Source organism: Psammomys obesus, unplaced genomic scaffold, assembly GCF_907164565.1.
Source record: "Psammomys obesus unplaced genomic scaffold, mPsaObe1.curated_primary_1811, whole genome shotgun sequence".
Taxonomy (NCBI): Eukaryota; Metazoa; Chordata; class Mammalia; order Rodentia; family Muridae; genus Psammomys; species Psammomys obesus.
Genome location: NW_026586550.1, coordinates 1525756 through 1544768, shown reverse-complemented (window position 1 = coordinate 1544768; position 19013 = coordinate 1525756).

The window sequence follows — 19013 nt, the reverse complement described above, 5'->3', positions numbered from 1 at the left end:
AATTTTATTAGGTCATATTGATGTAGTTGCTTAAATTATTAGATATTTCTGTTAAGATAACTTCATTTATAAATTAAATGAAGTTAATTTATTTAATTTATAATAGTTTATTTAATTTTATATAATTATATTAATTAATTTTAATTAATTAATATAATAATTTATTTAATTTGTAATATGGAGTTAAATGAAGTTAATTTAACTCCAAGTGTTCATTTATTAGAAAATGTGTTATATGTAAGTTTTAGGAATGTCTTATACTTCTGTAACTATAAATAAACATCTGAGAATTAATGAAGAGAAAAGTTTAATTTGGTACCAGATTTTGGTGGTGCTGTTACTTTTGGTCTCTAATGTCACAGAGCATTATGGCAGGAACACTATCAGAGAGAAACAACACATCTACTGAATGATGAAGCAAAGAACAAAAAGAAGCTGGCTAATACCACCTTAAAAAGAACACCCACAAAGACCAAATCATTTCCACTAAACTCCAAATTACTAAGGCTCCATTATCTTTTAATAGCACTCCCATGAAGGCCAAGAACTTAATATATGGTCCTCTGGTAAATGATATCCAAAATATAGCAAGTTGTGTAATATGAAATACCTTGTGGAAGTCTTTACCTATATGTCTGGTTGCTGAGGGAAATGGTAGATATTTTTCTATTTGTCTGAGGTACTTTTTTATTACTGTAACAAAGCACTCTGACCAAGGTAAGTTAAAAAAGAAAGTAGGCTTACAGTTTCAGTGGGCTACAGTCCATAACAATAGAGTAAACACATGGTAGCAGGAATAGCTGCAAACTCACATCTTGATCTAAAATTAGAAGATAGAGAGAGGAACACTAGGAATGGTGTTCATGTTGAATGTCAAAGCCTTTCCCCAGTGATACTCCTCCTCCAAGGCCACACTTCACAATCCTTCTAAAAGAATTACAGCTTTTTATTTTTATTATTTGGCTTTGTTGGCCTCCTTGTGGGACCCCTGTTCCCTCCTGATCATTCTATATACCCCTTCTTCCATTCATTCATGGAGATAACCTAGAAGCCCTGCTCAGATATAGCCCTTGGCAGCTTAGTCTCCAAGTGAGTTTTCCTAATAAGGGGAACAGGGGCTGTCTCTGACATGAATTCGGTGGCTGGCTCTTAGATCACCTCTCCCTGAGGTGAGGGCAGCCTTACCAGGCCACAGAGGAAGACTATGAAAGACAATCCTGATGAGACCTGATAGGCTAGGGACAGATGGAAGGGGAGGAGGTCCTCCCCTATCTGTGGAATGGGGAAGGGGCATGCGAGGAGAGGTGAGAAAAAAGGGTAGAATTGGGAGGGGACATTGGTGGGAGCTACAGCAGGGATACAAAGTGAATAAACTGTAATAAATAATATATATATATATATATATAAAGCACTCCCTGCTCTCTGTCTAAAGTATGGCTGTGAGCCTCTGCATCTGCTTCAATCCCCTGCTTGGTTGAGTCTTTTAAAGGACAATGTGGTAGGTTCCCATTCTGTTCCCTCTCTTCTACCACTTCAGGACTCTATCCTGTTTTCCCTGATGAATGAGAATTAAGCATTTTTCCTAAGGTCCATCTTGATGTTTAGCTTCTTTAGATCTGTAGATTTTAGTGTGTTTATCCTATAGTATATGGCTAATATCCACTTATATACCATGCATGTCTTTTGAGGGATAGCTGAGCAAAAGGGAGGGAGGGTGGGACTGGGAGGAGATGAGGAAGGTGGCTACAACCAGGATACAAAGTGAATACATCATAAATAATAATTATGATTATTATAAGAAGAAGAAAAGAAGAAGAGGAGGAATCAGAAGATAAAAAAAAAGAGTTCCAAATGGGGACCAAATATTAAAACATATGAGTCTATGGGAGCATTCTCGTTCAAATTATCAAACTATTAAAATTATTTTCACATAAAATGCATTTTAAATAATCACTTTTTATTATGTAATTCATAAAAGCATGAAATAATGCTATCTCAATTGTATTTATCTGTCAAAATTATTAATATTTAACTTTTACGGATTATATATATGTATATTTATGAATCAGAAATGTATTAAATGAAGATAACAGATCATGTCAATAATTGGGATTTTGTGAATAATATTTAAAGATTAATGTGTATGTTACCCTTAAATATTGGTAACAAATTTTGTTACAAAATATGTATTATCATACATTCTATTCAAATTTGAAAATTGAAGCTCAGCATAGTCTGGATGATATGCTTAGGCCATCTAAATAATGAATAAGAAAAAATAATATTCACATTCAAGCTTACAAGCCTGAAGTCTTTTGCTTTTGCCCTGATAATCCTAAACACTTTAATTCATTGTTTCTGCATGTGTATTTACTTAAAATGTATATACTATTAATTAAAATGTTCATTGTGGGCTGGGGAAATAACTCAGTTGATAGCGTGTTTTCTGAAAAGCTGAAGTCGTGATTTTGGATTCTCAGAACCCATTTAAAATCAAGGAAAAATGGAGCATACCTGAATTACCAGTGCTGGAGCAGAGAGATAATTGGATCCCAAGGCTCTGCAAGGCAATCTACTCAAATAGGAAGTTCTATATTCAGTAAAGAACTCAAAGAAAGAGAAAACAGAATCAACCTCTGGCTTCTGTATGTGCCCACCAGTGCGAGCAGACCTGGACACACACACACTTCTTCACAGAAATGTACCACACATTCGCATACATAAGTAAAACAGTAAACAAAATGCTGATAGTAATAAATGTATATTTTCACAGATACAAAAATGAAGAGATCAAATCACTCTGCTCCTCTACTCACTTTTCTCAACAGGAAGTGTTTTACATAAAGTTTATGATACTATCATAATTATATATAATCGTACATGCACAAAATCCAAAACTCACATCTTATTCTCCAGCATTATTTAATTTTGTGTGTTCCTGAAATTATCTCCAAAATTTTGTCACACGTATAAATGTAAGTATACAAAACTCTACTGATAATACGAAAAAAAAATTCCATCATAATTAGAAGCCTAACCTTGGAAATTGTATTTTTAATCTGCGTAGTTTTATAATTTTCAGAATATTGTATAAGAGAAATTTAACTATATAACTTTTGAGATTTGAATTTTCTTCACTTATGCAAAATATGCTTAGGTTGTACATATGACTATCAATATTTTAGTACATTTTACTTAATATTTCATGGTTGGGTCTGCCATTTTGTTAAATCATTTACCTGTTGAAAAACATCTGAGGTTTTGATTACAACAAGTAAAAGAGAAATGAACATTTTTATATGCACTTTTCTTTTCTATGAATGGATGTTTTCTTTTCTCTGGAACAAATTTCCATCTGTGAGATTGCTTGGATCTATTGTTCCACATTGACGTTTTCGGGGAAATGAACAACTGACTTTGGAGGATGGCTCTTCCATTTTACACTTTCGCATTTCTGCCACCAGTGGTTGGCGATCCTGCTTTTCCACATCATCAATGTAATTGGTGGTTTGGTTGTTTGTTTTTAATATTTTTCTAATTATTTGATAATCTTACATATTTCACCCACTTTGTCCCTTGAACTACTCCCAGAACAACCTCTTTCTCATGTTATGCTTCCCCCAAGTCAGAGCCTATTAATATGTATTTAATAACACATTGATAGAAAATTTTAAAGTGAATATGGTATTGTATCATCCACTTGAACATGGCTGACTAACAAATTTCACACGCCTTTTAAAAAGCTGAACTCCCACAGGTCTATTCCATTCCTCTGTTAGTGGTGGAGGCTTGTGATCCTTCCATGCTCCTTCCTAGATTGTTGACCAGCTCGATTGTCTTCTGTTCTTCTGCAGGCAAAGCTGTCAGTTACTTTATCTAGTCTGTTGAATATGGATTTCTCTGTGATTTGAAGTTTATTTGTTTGTATCTAACATCTCTATTTAAAAAGTGTTTCTCTATAGTGACTGTCTTCTTTATAATTTGTTTTTTACATTTAGTGAAATCTCTTGTTCCCATTTTCTATTCGTACATTCTAAATTTTTACTATTAGCCTTGAGTGTTCTTTATATGTTCTAGATAGATATGTGTTTATGTAGTTTGTGAATAATGTCTTACTTTTTATGATCACTATTTATCCTTTTCAGGTCTTCCTTCACAGAACAAAAGTGTTTAATTTTTGTAACATCCAATCTGTCATTTTTCCTTTTACTGACTATCTTTTAAATGATGTCTCAGCTATCTTCTACCAACCCTTGGAAGACTTCACATATTTTCAAGTTATGCCTTTAGAGTTTTACAAACACATCTATTATCAGAAATTACTTTTTTACATGTTCTGAAGGTCAAGAAATCCTCATATTTACACTGTTAATTTTCATTTTTCCATATATTACATATTTCTACCAGATATTTTAGCTGATTTGCATGTATTTCTGGTTACCAGAAGTACATTTTTAAAAGATACAATCCTTTATTCCACTGAACTGCCTTTCTATTTCTTCTGTCAATCTACTTAAAATGTATACACACATTTATTTATAGATTCTATGGGTCTATTTTCCTAACCTTATTTCATTAGTTCTTAGTCTTAATTAGTCATTCTTTGTAACTTTAAGTCTTACAACCATAGAATTACAGATAAGATATAAAACTTTAAAAGAAAATATAGGAGAAATTAATTTTATAGTCATTGAAAATGACTAGAATCAAGTACCCATCCATAAATGTTATTTTTTAAAAAATCCAATAATGTATAAAATGTATTACAATAAAAATTAATTTTATAGCAAATGAGAGTTCCATTAACGTAAAAAATTACTATATATTTTATTCTTACTATTAACAAATAATAATGGGATTTTTTACAAAATTCATAATATTACGTATTACTAAATTTTAGCTTGTAGTAATGATTCTTAACTAACTGAACATATGAAAAATTTCCTTAATTTGATAAAATGTGTTTCAAAAGCTATTTTTGCAAGCATTATATTCAATGATGACATTTTAAGCTTTCTCTCTGAGAATAAAAATATAATAACACCTGCTTTTATCATTTCAGCTAGACATTTTATTAAAAGTGCTATTTACTTTTATGAAACAATAAAGAAATGCAAGAGATTTAGAGAACACACAATACCTTATTTGCATATTATAAAATTTTGTCATGAAAAGTCCCCAAAACTAGAACATACATAGTAAGAATCAGTAAATCTATTGAACAAAATCACTTTCTTTATGGTAAATGTAAGCATATGCAGTGGGTAACCTGGAAAGGGTGTATAAAGTACACCAGATGCATATATTAAAAATAACAAAGTATATTCCATGTATAAAGGTAAATACACAAAGGGTTCAGAAAAATTTAAAGTTGTGTATGATCCTGGTATTGTATCTTTTATTTTTCCCACAAAGTGTTATCCATAACATCAGTCCTGATGCTGTACATGTGTAATCCCAGTAAGAGGAAAAAGAGGCATGACTGAATTCTTCTTTTCTGCCTTTTAAGCCTATGACTTACCTTGTCTGTGTGAGACTTGTTCTCTAAAAACAGCCAGTCCTGATGAGACCTGATAGGCTAGGGTCAAATAGAAGGGGAGGAGGACTGCCCCTATCCATGGACTGCTGGAGGGACAAGGGAGGGTGAGAGGAAGGGAAGGTGGGATTGGGAGGGGTGAGGGAGGGGACAACAGTTAGGATACAAAGTGAATAAACTTTAATTAATTAAAATAAATAAACTAACAAAGAAAGAAAAAAGAATCAAAAAAAAGGGGGGGGGGAATGCAATATTCCAAAGCAAATTGCACCTTTGCACCTTGAGCAGAGCTCGTATTGATTGTGGTCTTGTAGATAGGTACATACATTAAACAAAGAACTACTCATAACTGTGTTGTTTAATTTTTAATTGCTGTGACAAGTCACCATGAACACAAAGAAATTGGGGAGGAAAGGGTTTATTTCATCCTCCAACTCTTCGGTGATACTCCAGTCAGTCAGGGTGGGAGCTCAAGGCAGAAAATGGGAGACGGGCAATAAAGCTGAGGCTTGGAGGAACACTTCTTACTGGTTTCCTTTCTTCTGCATTCCAGGCCCACCTTCTCAGGAGTGGTGCCATTTACAGAAGACTCAACCTACCCACGTCAATCAGTGGATAAACTGTAATAATAATAATAATAATAAAACTAAACCAATAGGCAGTCCTGAGCAACTACATTGAAATGAGTTCTCAGGATAAAGACTTCTGTTTGGGATCTTTTGCAGCACCTCACTGAGCCATCCCTGTAGAAACTGCATAGCTTTATTTAATTCAGATTTCTACTCAACTACAGGGCTTTGATGGTGTGGTTCATTAGAAGCTGAGGTTTTCTTTTGTGTTTTCAACCTATGTTACTTATCCTTGTCTTATTGCAGAATGTTGAAGTTTATTCCCAGAAAATAAATGAAATTCACTCATTTTCATTACCAATTTGAAAATTGCCTTCATTTCAGTTTTTGTTAGCTTCATCCATAAATACAAAATTAATACATCCAGGATTTCTTGATACAAACATCAAAGAGCATCGTGGTATTGGCATACAGATGAGAAAACTAACTAAAAAGGAATTAAGACAAAAAAAAAAAAGAAAAAGTAACAGAACTGATAATTCGTAAGAGAGTCAAACATACATCTGCAGTGGAGTGGCACAGAATTTTAATGCAGAGTATAGGAAATACTCCGTCCTATAAAACTGTGCTGTATTAATTGAATATACCTTACAAAATGTATTCTGACTCATTTCACAATCTAGTAAGATTTCTTCAATTGATATTTCTTCTCATAAAATATTAAATGGCTATAAAACAAAACAACCTAATGGGCAATAATAATTAATAATATTTGCAATTCATGTAACTGACAAAGGATTGGGTTTCATGATATGTAAAGAACCTCACCCAATAAAAAGGGAAAATAAAATGAAACAGCTAACTGTAGAAATTGTCAATCCAATTAATATTTTGATAGATGTGTGTGCGAGTCTTGCTTGAATATGTATGGCTGTATATCATACCTGAGCCTGATACATCCTGGGATCAGAAGGCAGCATTATATCCCCAAGAAGTGGATTTTCATATGGTTGTGAAGAAACCTGTGGGTGGTGGGAATTTAAACCCTAGTTGGCTGTGAGACCAGCAGGAGTTTTTCACCATTAATCTATCTCTCTAGCCTCTGAAGCCAATTTAAAATCCCCCCATAATAAATTAGACAAATGACCAGAACATACAATTTAGTGCTCAGTTTCATTATTAGTCTAGAAAAATATAAATGTAGCACCTAGAAATTATATCAAAAAACTACTAAAATCGGTCTAGTTAAAAATAGCAATGACTCCTGTCCTGTTCCCTGTTTTTTCCCTCCTCAGATGTCCATTATCTTTGCCTTTCTGAATGGGGATTGAGCATTTTAGCCAGAGTCCTCCTTCCTGATTAGCTTACCTAGGTATACAGATTTTGGTATGTTTGTCCTGTATTTATATGTCCAATATCCACTTATGAGTGAGTATATACCCTGTGTGTCTCTCTGCTTCTGGGATACCTCACTCAGGATGATCTTTTCCAGTTCCTACCATTTACCTGCAAATTTCATGATTTCCTTCTTTTTTATTGCTGAGTAATAGTCCATTGTGTAGATGTACCACTATTTCTGTATCTATTCCTCAACTGAGGAGCATCAGAGCTGTTTCCAGCTTCTGGCTATTACAAAGAAAGCTGCTATAAATGTGGTTGAGCAGATGTCCTTGTTGTATACTCGAGCATTTTTTGGATATATGCTTAGGAGTGTTATGGCTGGTTCTTTAGGAAACTCTATTCCTAATTGTCTGAGAAAGCACCAGATTGCTTTCCAGATGGTTGTACAAGTTTACATTTCCACCAGCAGTGGGGGAGTGTTTCCCTTTCTCCACAACCTCTCCAGCATGTGTTGTCACTTGAGGGTTTTTTTATTTTTATTTTTTTTATTAATTACACTTTATTCACTTGGTATCCCTGATATAACTCCCTCCCTTGTCCCCTACCAATCCCTCCCTTCCTCCCCCATCTCCACGCATGCCTGTCCCCAAGTCCACTAATAGGGGAGGTCTTCTTTTCCTTCCTTCTGATCCTAGTCTATTGGGTCTCATCAGGAGTGGCTGCATTTTCTTCCTCTGTGGCCTAGTAAGGCTGCTCCCTGCTCAGGGCGCAGTGATCAAAGAGCAGGCCAATCACTTGAGATTTTGATCTTAGCCATTGTGATGGGTGTAAGGTGAAATATCAGAGTCGTTTTGATTTGCATTTCCCTGATGACTAAGGACTTTGAACATTTCTTTAAGTGTTTCTCTGCCATTCGATATTCCTTTATTGAGAATTATCTGTTTTGCTCTGTACCCCATTTTTTTAATTGGATTACTTTATTTGTCGCTGTTTAACTTCTGTGTTCTTTATATAGACTGGATATCAGCCCTTTGTCAGATACAGGGTTGGTGAAGATCCTTTCACAGTCTGTAGGCAGTAGTTTTGTTTTGATGACAGTGTCCTTTGCTTTATAGAAGCTTTTCAGTTTCATGAGGTCCCATTTGCTGATTATTGCTCTTAGAGCGTGTGCTGTTGATGTTCTGTTCAGGAAGTTGTCTCCTGTGCCAATGAGTTCAAGGATCTTCCCCACTTTTCCTTCTAACAGATTTAGTGTATCTGGTTTTATGTTGAGGTCTTTGATCCAATTGGACTTTAGTTTTGTGCAGGGTGATAAGGATGGTACTATTTGCACTTTTCTACATGTAGACCTACTCCAGTTAGACCAGTACCATTTGTTGAAGATGCTATCTTTTTTCCATTGTATGGTTTTGGTATCTTTGTCAAAAACCAGGTGTCCATAAGTGTGTGGTTTTAATTCTGGGTCTTCTATCCAATTTCATTGATCCACCATTCTGCTTCTATGCTAGTACTATGCAGTTTTTATTACTGTTGCTCTATAGTACAGCTTGAGATCATGGATGGAGATACCTCTTGAAGATCTTTTATTGTAGAGGATGTTTTAGCAATTCTGGGTTTCTTGTTATTCCATATGAAGTTGAGAATTTTTATTTCAAGGTCTGTAAAGAATTTTATTGGTAACTTGATGGGAATTGCAGTAAATCTGTAGATTGCTTTTGGTAAGATGGCCATTTTTACTGTTAATCTTGCCAATCCATGAGAATGGGAGATCTTTCCATCTTCTGATATCTTCTTCTAATTCTTTCTTCAAAGACTTGATATTTTTTTCATACAAATCTTTGACTTGCTTGGTTAGGGTCACACCAAAGACTTTATGTCTTTTGTGGCTATGGTGAATGGTGTTGTTTCACTAATTTCTTTCTCAGCCCTATTGCCTTTTGTATACAGGGGGGCTACTGATTTTTTTGAGTTAATTTTGAATCCAGCTACTTTGCTGAATGTGTTTATCAGCTGCTGGAGTTCCCTGGTAAAAATTTTGGGGTCACTCAGGTGTAATATCATATCATCTGCAAATAGTGACAGTGACTTCTTCCTTTCTAATTTGTATTCCCTTGATCTCCTGTAATTGTCTTATTGCTCTAGCAAGGACTTCAAGAACTATTTTGAGGAGATATGGAGAGTGGGCATCCTTGTCTTGGAAGGCTCTACCTGCAGGGTATCAAAGCACATGCTGAGACTCATAGCTAAACTTTGGGCAGAGTGAAGGGAGTCATATGAAAGAAGTGGGAGATGGTAAGACCTGGAGAGGACAGGAGCTCCACCAGGATATCTAATAAGTCTGGGCACAGGGGTCTTTTCTGAAACTGATACTCCAGCCAAGGACCACTCACGGAGATGGCCTGTAATCCATGTACAGAGGTAGCCTATGAAAGTTTAGTGTCCTAATGGCCTCCATAGTAATGGGGACATGGACTATCTTTGATATGAACTGATTGGCCTGCTCTTTGATCACCTCGCCCTGAAGGAGGAGCAACCTTAAGAGGCCACAGGAGACAGTGCAGCCACTCCTGGTGAGACCTGATAGACTAAGATCAGAGGGAAGGGGAGGAAGACCTCCCTTATCAGTGTGATGGAAGAGGTACATGGGTGGACAAGAGGGAGGGTGGGTTTGGGAGTGGAGGCAAGAGGGAGGTACAGTGGCAATAGAAAGTGAATATACTGTAATTAATAAAATAATTAAAAATTAAACAAAATAATATTTCTAAAACCTCAAAAAAAATAGCCATGACTATTTTTTGGAAAGCCATAAGCAGCATGCAGTAAATCCACTATTATATACAGTGCCTCAGAGTATACATTGGAAAAGCACTAGAGTAAATCCAGTGGTATGACTATAAAACACACATCACAGGATATTTGATATAGCAATTTGACTACAAAGTTAATATGCAACAAACTCATGTACATAGTACATCAAATCCATTTACAAGAAGATCGACAGTACCATACCTATGATATCTTGAAATTGGAGCCAACAGAGAATATGTAAACACTTGTAGGTTCATAAAATGAAAACTAGACAATGATGAAAATGAATTCACTTTCTCTAATCCTAACTCAGAATGAATGAGCTACATTTCAGCCAGAGTAAATTAAGTGTAAATCAATTTATTATAAACTCACATTCTTTTTTTTTTTTCTTTTAACAAAAAAATATTGTCAGGACAGAAGTAATCTTTGGGAAGCAGGGTATTAAGTAGAAGGAAACAAAAGAAAGCTATGATTTTTTGTGTAGTCTGTTTCTTTCTCATTTCCTATGGTATATGTCTGTGTTGTGATTTTTTTTTCTATTTCTATTGGTCTATAAATAATCTACATTTATAGCCTGCATGCTTCATGATTCACAATAAACATTTACTTAAGTTTTATGGTCAAATAAATTTAAGAAACACATTTAGAAAAATGTGTTCAAATTGAATTAGTTCAATTGTTCTAGAATGTCTGTAAACCATTAATAATTGAATTTGTGTTTTCTTTCTTAAGATATAATGCATTATGTATCATTTCCCAAATATATTTCCAGAGAAGATGTGTTGGGAAATAGGCCCTTATGTGTAGTTATTTGAACCAGGATGAGAACCTCCTGATTTATTTTCAGAATCTCTTCTCTATATCTGTTTTTCCCATTTCCACATTTTTGAAATTGATTTGCTAGATTACATGAGCTCTTCAAATAAATCCAAATGCTTCTTTCTTTATGTCCACATAAAATAATGTTTTGTTTGCCTGAAGTATTTTTCTTTCTAAAACATATTTAAACCTTAACTAATTTCAAGAATCAAATTATAGTCATCTCGTTTAGTAAAAACTATTATAGTTTCTTAATATAGTTTCTTTCTGAGATAAATTTGTTCTTTGAATTCTCATAGAAACTTGCTCCACTTGTGGCAGTACTTGGTAAAACTGTGCACTGTGTGTACCTGGCTTATTCAATTTAGAGTGATGTCCCCCAGCATCACCCATATTGCTGGCATATTCATTCTGTTCACTGAATACTACATGACTCCATGCATATGAGGTGTCTAAATTGGAAAAATTCATAGAGAACAACTGTTGTCAAGTGCAAGCTGAATAACTTCTGCATAACTGCTCTATAGCACCATGTGTATACTTAACATGTATGTGTGTGTGTGTGTGTGTGTGTGCATATGAATGCTGGTGATTTAAAGACTAGCAGAAGGTATTGTATTCCCAGGACCTGGAGATACAGAAAGCTTATGAGCCAATCACCTTGGTTGCTAGAAATGGAACGATTCTTCTGCAAGAGCAGCACATGCTTTTATTGCAGAAGTATTTCTTCAGACTACAGACTCCAATTTTGTTTTGCTTTGGTTTGGTTTTAGTTTTAGTTTTTTTTTTCTTTTATGAAAAATAAAACTGAGATTAAAGTGTCCTTCTTCAATCTGCTGTTTCTTCTTTGACTTTCATTTCAAAGAGTCAAAATTCCCAAGTAGGGAATTCCAAGTAGGGAATTTTGATATGTTGTTTATGGTACTGTCCAAAAGAAATGTTCAAATGAATCAATGTATGCACATTCAATATATGAGAGTTAGGATTTACCAGTTTAACCACAGTAAGGTTATTTTCAATCAAGCATTATAAGCTCTGTAAGTATCTCATTTCTCTTTGTATTTATCATGGCTTATGCTCATTAAGTTTCAAACAGTGAATGTATCATTTTCATAAATCAAGACACTTTTAGTTTCCTTATTCACTTGTAAGAAAGGGGGTAAAGGCCCATAAGTGCTTTCGTGGTTTTCCTTTTATGCCTATATATACCTAAAGAGATGGAGAATCAAGGTCAGATTTATACATTACCAGCTTTCAGACACATAGCTCTTTTGACTTCAGTATAACAGGGGAACAACACAGTGATATGTGCATGTGAACACATTCACCTCATTCCAGCACTGATGCAGGGCTTCATAGCAATAGGATACATCATCTTAGCTATAGATTTCTTTGCAGATAAAGAGATTCTGTACTTCTCATGTGTCTGTTTTTGTCTGAGTTCTTCTGTCAGCACATGGATGCAGACAGAATGTGCATAGAACAGGAAACAACAATGGAAAATCAGACTACTGGAGTTCAACTCTGTATATGCTCTTTGGGGAGCTTAGTATAGGGTTAATTGAGGTAATTTATGTAAAGAGATCAGAACAGTACCTGATATACTAGGTATTTAGGTGACTTTTAATATAATTGCTTATTTGTTAAGTGATTGGAGTTGTCTGTTATTACAGAGATATTAAAAATTTGAGAACTATCAAATTAGATGTTGAGACTTATGGCCAACTGTTGGGCAAAGTGCATGGAATCTTATGAAAGAAATGGGAAATAGTAAGATCTGGAGAGGACAGGAGCTCCACAAAGAAAGTAACAGAACCAAAATATTTGAACACAGGAGTCTTTCCATTGACTCATACTCCAAACAAGTACCATGTATGGAAATAACCTAGAACTCCTGCACAGATGCAGCCCATGACAGTTCAGTGTCCAAGTTGGTCCCATAGTAATGGGACCAACTGACATAAACTGCCTCTGACATAAACTGATTGGCCTGCTCTTTGATCATCTCACCCTGAGGGGGGAACAGCCTTACCAGGCCACAGAAGATGACAATGCAGCCACTCCTGATGAGACCTGATAAACTAGGATCAGAAGGAAGGAGAGGAGGACCTCCCCTATCAGTGGACTTGGCGCATGTGTGAAGAAGGGGAAGAGAAGGTGGGATTAGGAGGTAAGGAGGGAGGGATTTATGGGGGGATACAAAGTGAATAAAGTGTAATTAATAAAAGTTAAAATAGTTTGAAAGCACATGATGTTTATTTGCATTGATAGACATAGAGCCTAAGCTGAATAGAAATTCTGTACAATAAGAGAACTTCAGGAGGTGTCACTGTCCCTCACTTCAAGTTGTACTACAAAGCAATATTATGAAAACCTGCATGTTATTGGCATAAAAACAGTCAGATTGATCAAGGGAATCAAATCAAAGACCCAAAAATAACCCCACACACTACAAATACTTGTTTTTTGACAACAAAGTCAACAATATGCAACGAAAAAGAGAAAGCATGTTCAACAAATGGCGCTGGTCTAATTGGCTATCTGCATGTAAAAGTATGCAAATGGATCCATATTTATCACTCTGCACAAAACTTAAGTCAAAGTGGATCAAACACCTCAACATAAAGCCAGATACACTAAACCTAATAGAAGAACTCATTGGTACAGGAGTTCAGGAAGTTGTCAATTTTTTGAACAGAGCACCAACAGCTCAGGCTATAAAATCAGCAATCAATAAATGGTACTTCATGAAACTGTAAGCAAGAGACACTGTCAATAGAACAAAATGGCAGCCTATAGATTGGAAAAAGATCTTCACCAACCATACATCTGACAGACAGCTATATTCAATACATGTTAAGAACTCAACCAATTAAACACAAACAAAACAAATAACCCAGTTAAAACTGGGGCACAGAACTAAACAGAAAATTCTCCACAAAGCAGTTATCTGTGATGGCTGAGAAACACTTAAAGAAATTGCTGGGGGGCCAAGATGGCGGCACCTGAAGAACACTGTGTCTGAGAAGCGGGACAACACTCTCCGGCAGCGACCAGGAGACTGAACTCTGGGCCCTAAAACTACAGTGATTATGTTTCCCAGGTGAGGGGAGGCTCCCACAGCATGGGAATAGGTTGGGTCCACTCTCCAGCTGCACAGCCAGAACCCTGAAGTGATCCCAGGTAACGCAGGCTTTGGGTCTATGGGCTGGAGCCTCAAGCCTGCTTGTCCCAATAAATTTCCCAGGCTGATTGGTAGGCACAAGGGTGCCAGAGACTGAGAGTCCCAGTCGCAAGAAAACCCCACGGGGAAGGAAAGTTGCTGGGTCACGGGTCACCCAGTCTTTCCCTGGAAGGTCTCTCCGACCGCAGGTACCAGTCGCCATCACAACTGAGCTCCTGCTGTGCGGAGAACAGCTGCGCACCCAGCTCAAAATACCTATTCCCTCTTCAGAGGAGGCAGGAGGCATGCAGCAGAATCTGCCAAAGACCACATGGTCTGTGCCCCAACCCGAGATCGGGGCTGAGAAAACCCAATTCTTTTGGGCACTCCCCCAAACGCCGCCATAACCCTACTGCAGCAGAGCAGAAGGATAAAGAGGCACACAGCAGCTTCACAGTGCTGGGACCCCAGTACTGCCGGCTGCTCCTAGCAAACAAACCTCAGCTCGGGATCTGGGACTGTGGTCATTCAACATGTCCGGAGACTCTCCTGGGTCCAGCTCAATAAGGTCTAGCACCAAGTCCTATCACCGTCAGCCTTCCGACACCTGGCAGAGAAACCCCTGCTCAGGATCGGGACTGAGAAGACCCAACCCCTGCTGGCACTCACCTGAAAGTACTACCATAAGCTTGCCCTAGCGGAGAGGAAGGTCAGAGGAGAAGGACAGAGAGGCAGCCTGCCACAGGACACAGCACCCCCTCTCCAACTCACCCAGTGGCCCCTGGCAGAGAAACCCAAGCTCTGGATCTGAGGACACTCAACCGTACCTGGTACTCTCTCGTGATCAGCAAACATAGGTTTTACCGCCAGGCTACTTCTGGCAGAGAGATCTGGGCCCAGGATCTGGGAATGAGAACACTCAACCTAACTCTTTCCCATGTTACCTCGGGACCAGTCAACATAACCCCTCCTAGCAGAAGGAAAGGACAGAGAGGCAGCACACAGGAAAGGTGGACACCGAGTCCTGCGGCCACAGTGTCACAGACCTGACTGTTAGCCTACCTGCGCATTTCCCGCAGCAGGACCAAATCAGAGAGTGGAGAGCAAGGGGAACCCCTGGGCATTCCAACTGGTCCTGCAAGAGAGTGAGTGAGCCTTCCAGGGAGAGTTTGCCCCAGACCTAGGGCCTCTCCACAGAAGCAACCAGACGAGATCCCTGCCACCCACAACCCTAGTGAGGGCATCATGGGGATTCTTGGGTTAGCGACCCCACGGTTGAAGCCTCTGACTTGTGGGTCCACCAGTGTAATCCAGGCAAACAATCCCTGGATCTCAGACAGAACTGCATAATACTGGCCTGCAGGACACTGCAATAGTCAAAGAATCCGTGCATGCACACTGCACTCACTAGAAGCTCATGCGAATAGCGCAAGCATCACATTCCTTACTTAGGCAAAACTGAAACCACAACGCACAATCCAAAACCAGTGAACCTCTCTCATCTTCCTGAAAAAACAGTCCAGAAAACAGAAGGAGACGATCATAGCCCGAACTACAAACTCGAGGAACAAACAGTGAGGGGGATAAATAACCAGATGGCTAGAGGCAGACGTGAGAACACACCCAACAAAAAATCAGGACATAATGACCTCACCAGCAACTCCAAAAACCAATGGACACTTCAATTCACTAGATATACAAGAAAACGACCTCAAAACTATGTTTCTCCAGCTATTAGAGGCCCATAAAGATGAAATGAACAAATCCCTCAGAGAAATAACCAAAGAAATCGAGACAAACCAAGAGGAAACAAATCTAGCTCTCAGAGAAATGACCATGAAAATTGAGGCAAACAAAGAAGAAATGCACAAAGCTCTCAAAGAAATGTCCACACAAATGAAGGCAAATAAAGAAGAAATAAACAAAGCTCTCATTGAAATACAGGCAATTATACCCAAAAAAGTAGAGGCACAATTAGTGATACATAGAGGGGAAATGGATAAAATAATAGAAGCTGTCATTGAAAAGCAGGACTCCACATTCAAACAGATGAAGGAAATGGTGCAAGACATAAAAACAGAATTAGAATCAATAAAGAAAACACAAATAGAGAAAAACCTGGAGCTGGAGAACATAGAGAAAAGATCAGGAACTACAAAGTTAAGAATCACCAACAGAATACAAGAGATGGAAGAAAGAATCTCAGGAGCCGAAGATATACTTGCGGAAATAGACATGTTTCTCAGAGAAAAAATAAAATCAGAAAAGTTCCAAACACAAAATATCCAAGAAATCAAGGACACCATGAAAAGACAAAATCTAAGAATAATAGGAGTAGGAGAAAGAGAAGATCAGGCTCAAAGGTCTGGAAAATATTTTCAAGAAAATTATAGAAGAAAACTTTCCCAACTTAAAGAAGGAGATGGCCATAAACATACAAGAGACCTACAGAACACCAAGTAGACTAGACCAGAAAATAAATTCTTCACGTCACATCATAGTCAAAACACTGAAACTACAGAACAAAGAAAAAATTCTAAAAGCAGCAAGGGAAAAATGCCAAGTAATATATGAAGGTAGACCTATCAGAATCACACCAGATTTCTCAACAGAAACTATGAAAGCCAGAAGAGCATGGACAGAAATCATACAGTCCTTAAGGACCACAGATTCCAACCCAGACTACTAGACCCAGCAAAACTTTCAGTCAACATAGAAGGAGAATTCAAAATATTCCATGACAACACCAAATTTAAACAATGTCTACATAGTAATCCAGCTCTACAGAAGTTACTAGAAGGGAAACTCCAAACCAAAGAAAACAACTACATCTAAGGAAACAGAGGAAATGGATAATTTTACAAAACAACAACAACAACAACAACAAAAAACGAAAAGAATACAAGCAATGAAACTCAGTGACACCACCAAACCCACATCAAAAGTAAGTAACAATTGTTGGTCACTAGTATCTATCAACATCAACGGAATCAACTCTCCAATAAAAAGACACAGACTAACAGAATGGTTGGGGAAACAGGTTCCAACATTCTGTTGCATCCAAGAAACACACCTATGCAACAAAGATAAACACTACCTCAGAGTAAAGAGCTGGAAAAATGTCTTTCAAGCAAATGCTTTCAGAAAACAAGCTGGAGTAGCCATCCTAATATCTAATAAAACAGACTTTCACCCCAAGTTAATCAAAAAAGATAAGGACGGCCACTATATTCTCATCAAAGGAAAAATCCACCAAGAGGACATCACAATTTTGAATATCTATGCCCCAAATACAAGAGCACCTACATTCGTAAATGAAACAATATTAAAGCTTAAATCACACATTGATCCTAATACCCTAATACTGGGAGACTTCAAAACTCCACTCTCACCAAGGGACAGATCAACTAGACAGAAAACAAATAGGGAAATAAAAACACTTACAGAGACCCTAAATCAAATGGACCTAATAGACGTCTACAGATCTTTTCATCCAAACTCAAAAGAGTATACCTTCTTTTCAGCACCTCATCAAACCTTCTCCAAAATAGACCATATAGTTGGTCATAAAGCAAGCCTCAACAGATACAAAAAGATTGAAATAATCCCTTGTATTCTATCTGACCACCATGGACTTAAGCTGGACCTCAACAACAACAGAAATAACAAACAGCCTACACGAACATGGAAACTGAACAACTTGTTACTCAACAACAGCTGGGTTAAGGAAGAAATAAACAAAGAAATTAAAGACTTCCTAGAATTCAATGAAAATGAAGGCACAACATACCCAAATTTATGGGACACATTGAAAGCAGTGCTCAGAGGAAAATTTATAGCACTAAGTGCCTGCAAGAAGAAATTCGTAACATCACATACAAACAACTTAATGGCCCAACTGAAAACCCTAGAAAAAAAAAGAAGCAGATACACCCAAGAGGAGCAGAGGCTAGAAATAATCAAACTCAGGGCTGAAATCAATCAATTAGAAACAAATAAAACTATTCAAAGAATCAATGAAACAAAAAGCTGGTTCTTTCAGAAAATCAACAAGATAGACAAACCATTATCCAAACTAACTAAAAAGCAGAGAGAATCTATCCAAATCAACAAAATCAGAATGAAAAGGGTGACATAACTACAGACACAGAGGAAATTCAAACAATCATTAGGTCATACTACAAAAAGCCTATATGCCACAAAATTTGAAAACCTAAATGAAATGGACAATTTTTTTGATTGATTCCATCTTCCAACATTATGTCAAGATCATGTAGAAACACTGAATAGCCCTTTATCTCCCAAGGAAATTGAAGCATCATTCCAGTCTCCCCTCCAAAAAAAGCCCTGGGCCAGATAGTTTCAGTGCGGAATTCTACCAGACCTTCAAAGAAGTGCTCACACCAATTCTCCTCAAACCATTCCACAAAATAGAAACAGAAAGTACATTACCAAATTCATTCTATGAAGCGATAGTCACCCTGATACCTAAACCACACAAAGACCCAACAAAAAAAGAGAACTTCAGACCTATCTCTCTTATGAACATTGACAAAAAAATACTCAATAAAATACTTGCAAACCAAATCCAAGAACACATCAAAGATATCATCCACCATGATCAAGTAGGTTTCATCCCAGGCTTTCAGGGTGGTTCGACATATGGAAATCCATCAATGTAATCCACCACATAAACAAACTGAAGGAAAAAAAAAAAACACATGATCATCTCCTTAGATGCTGAAAAAACATTTGACAAAGTCCAACACCCATA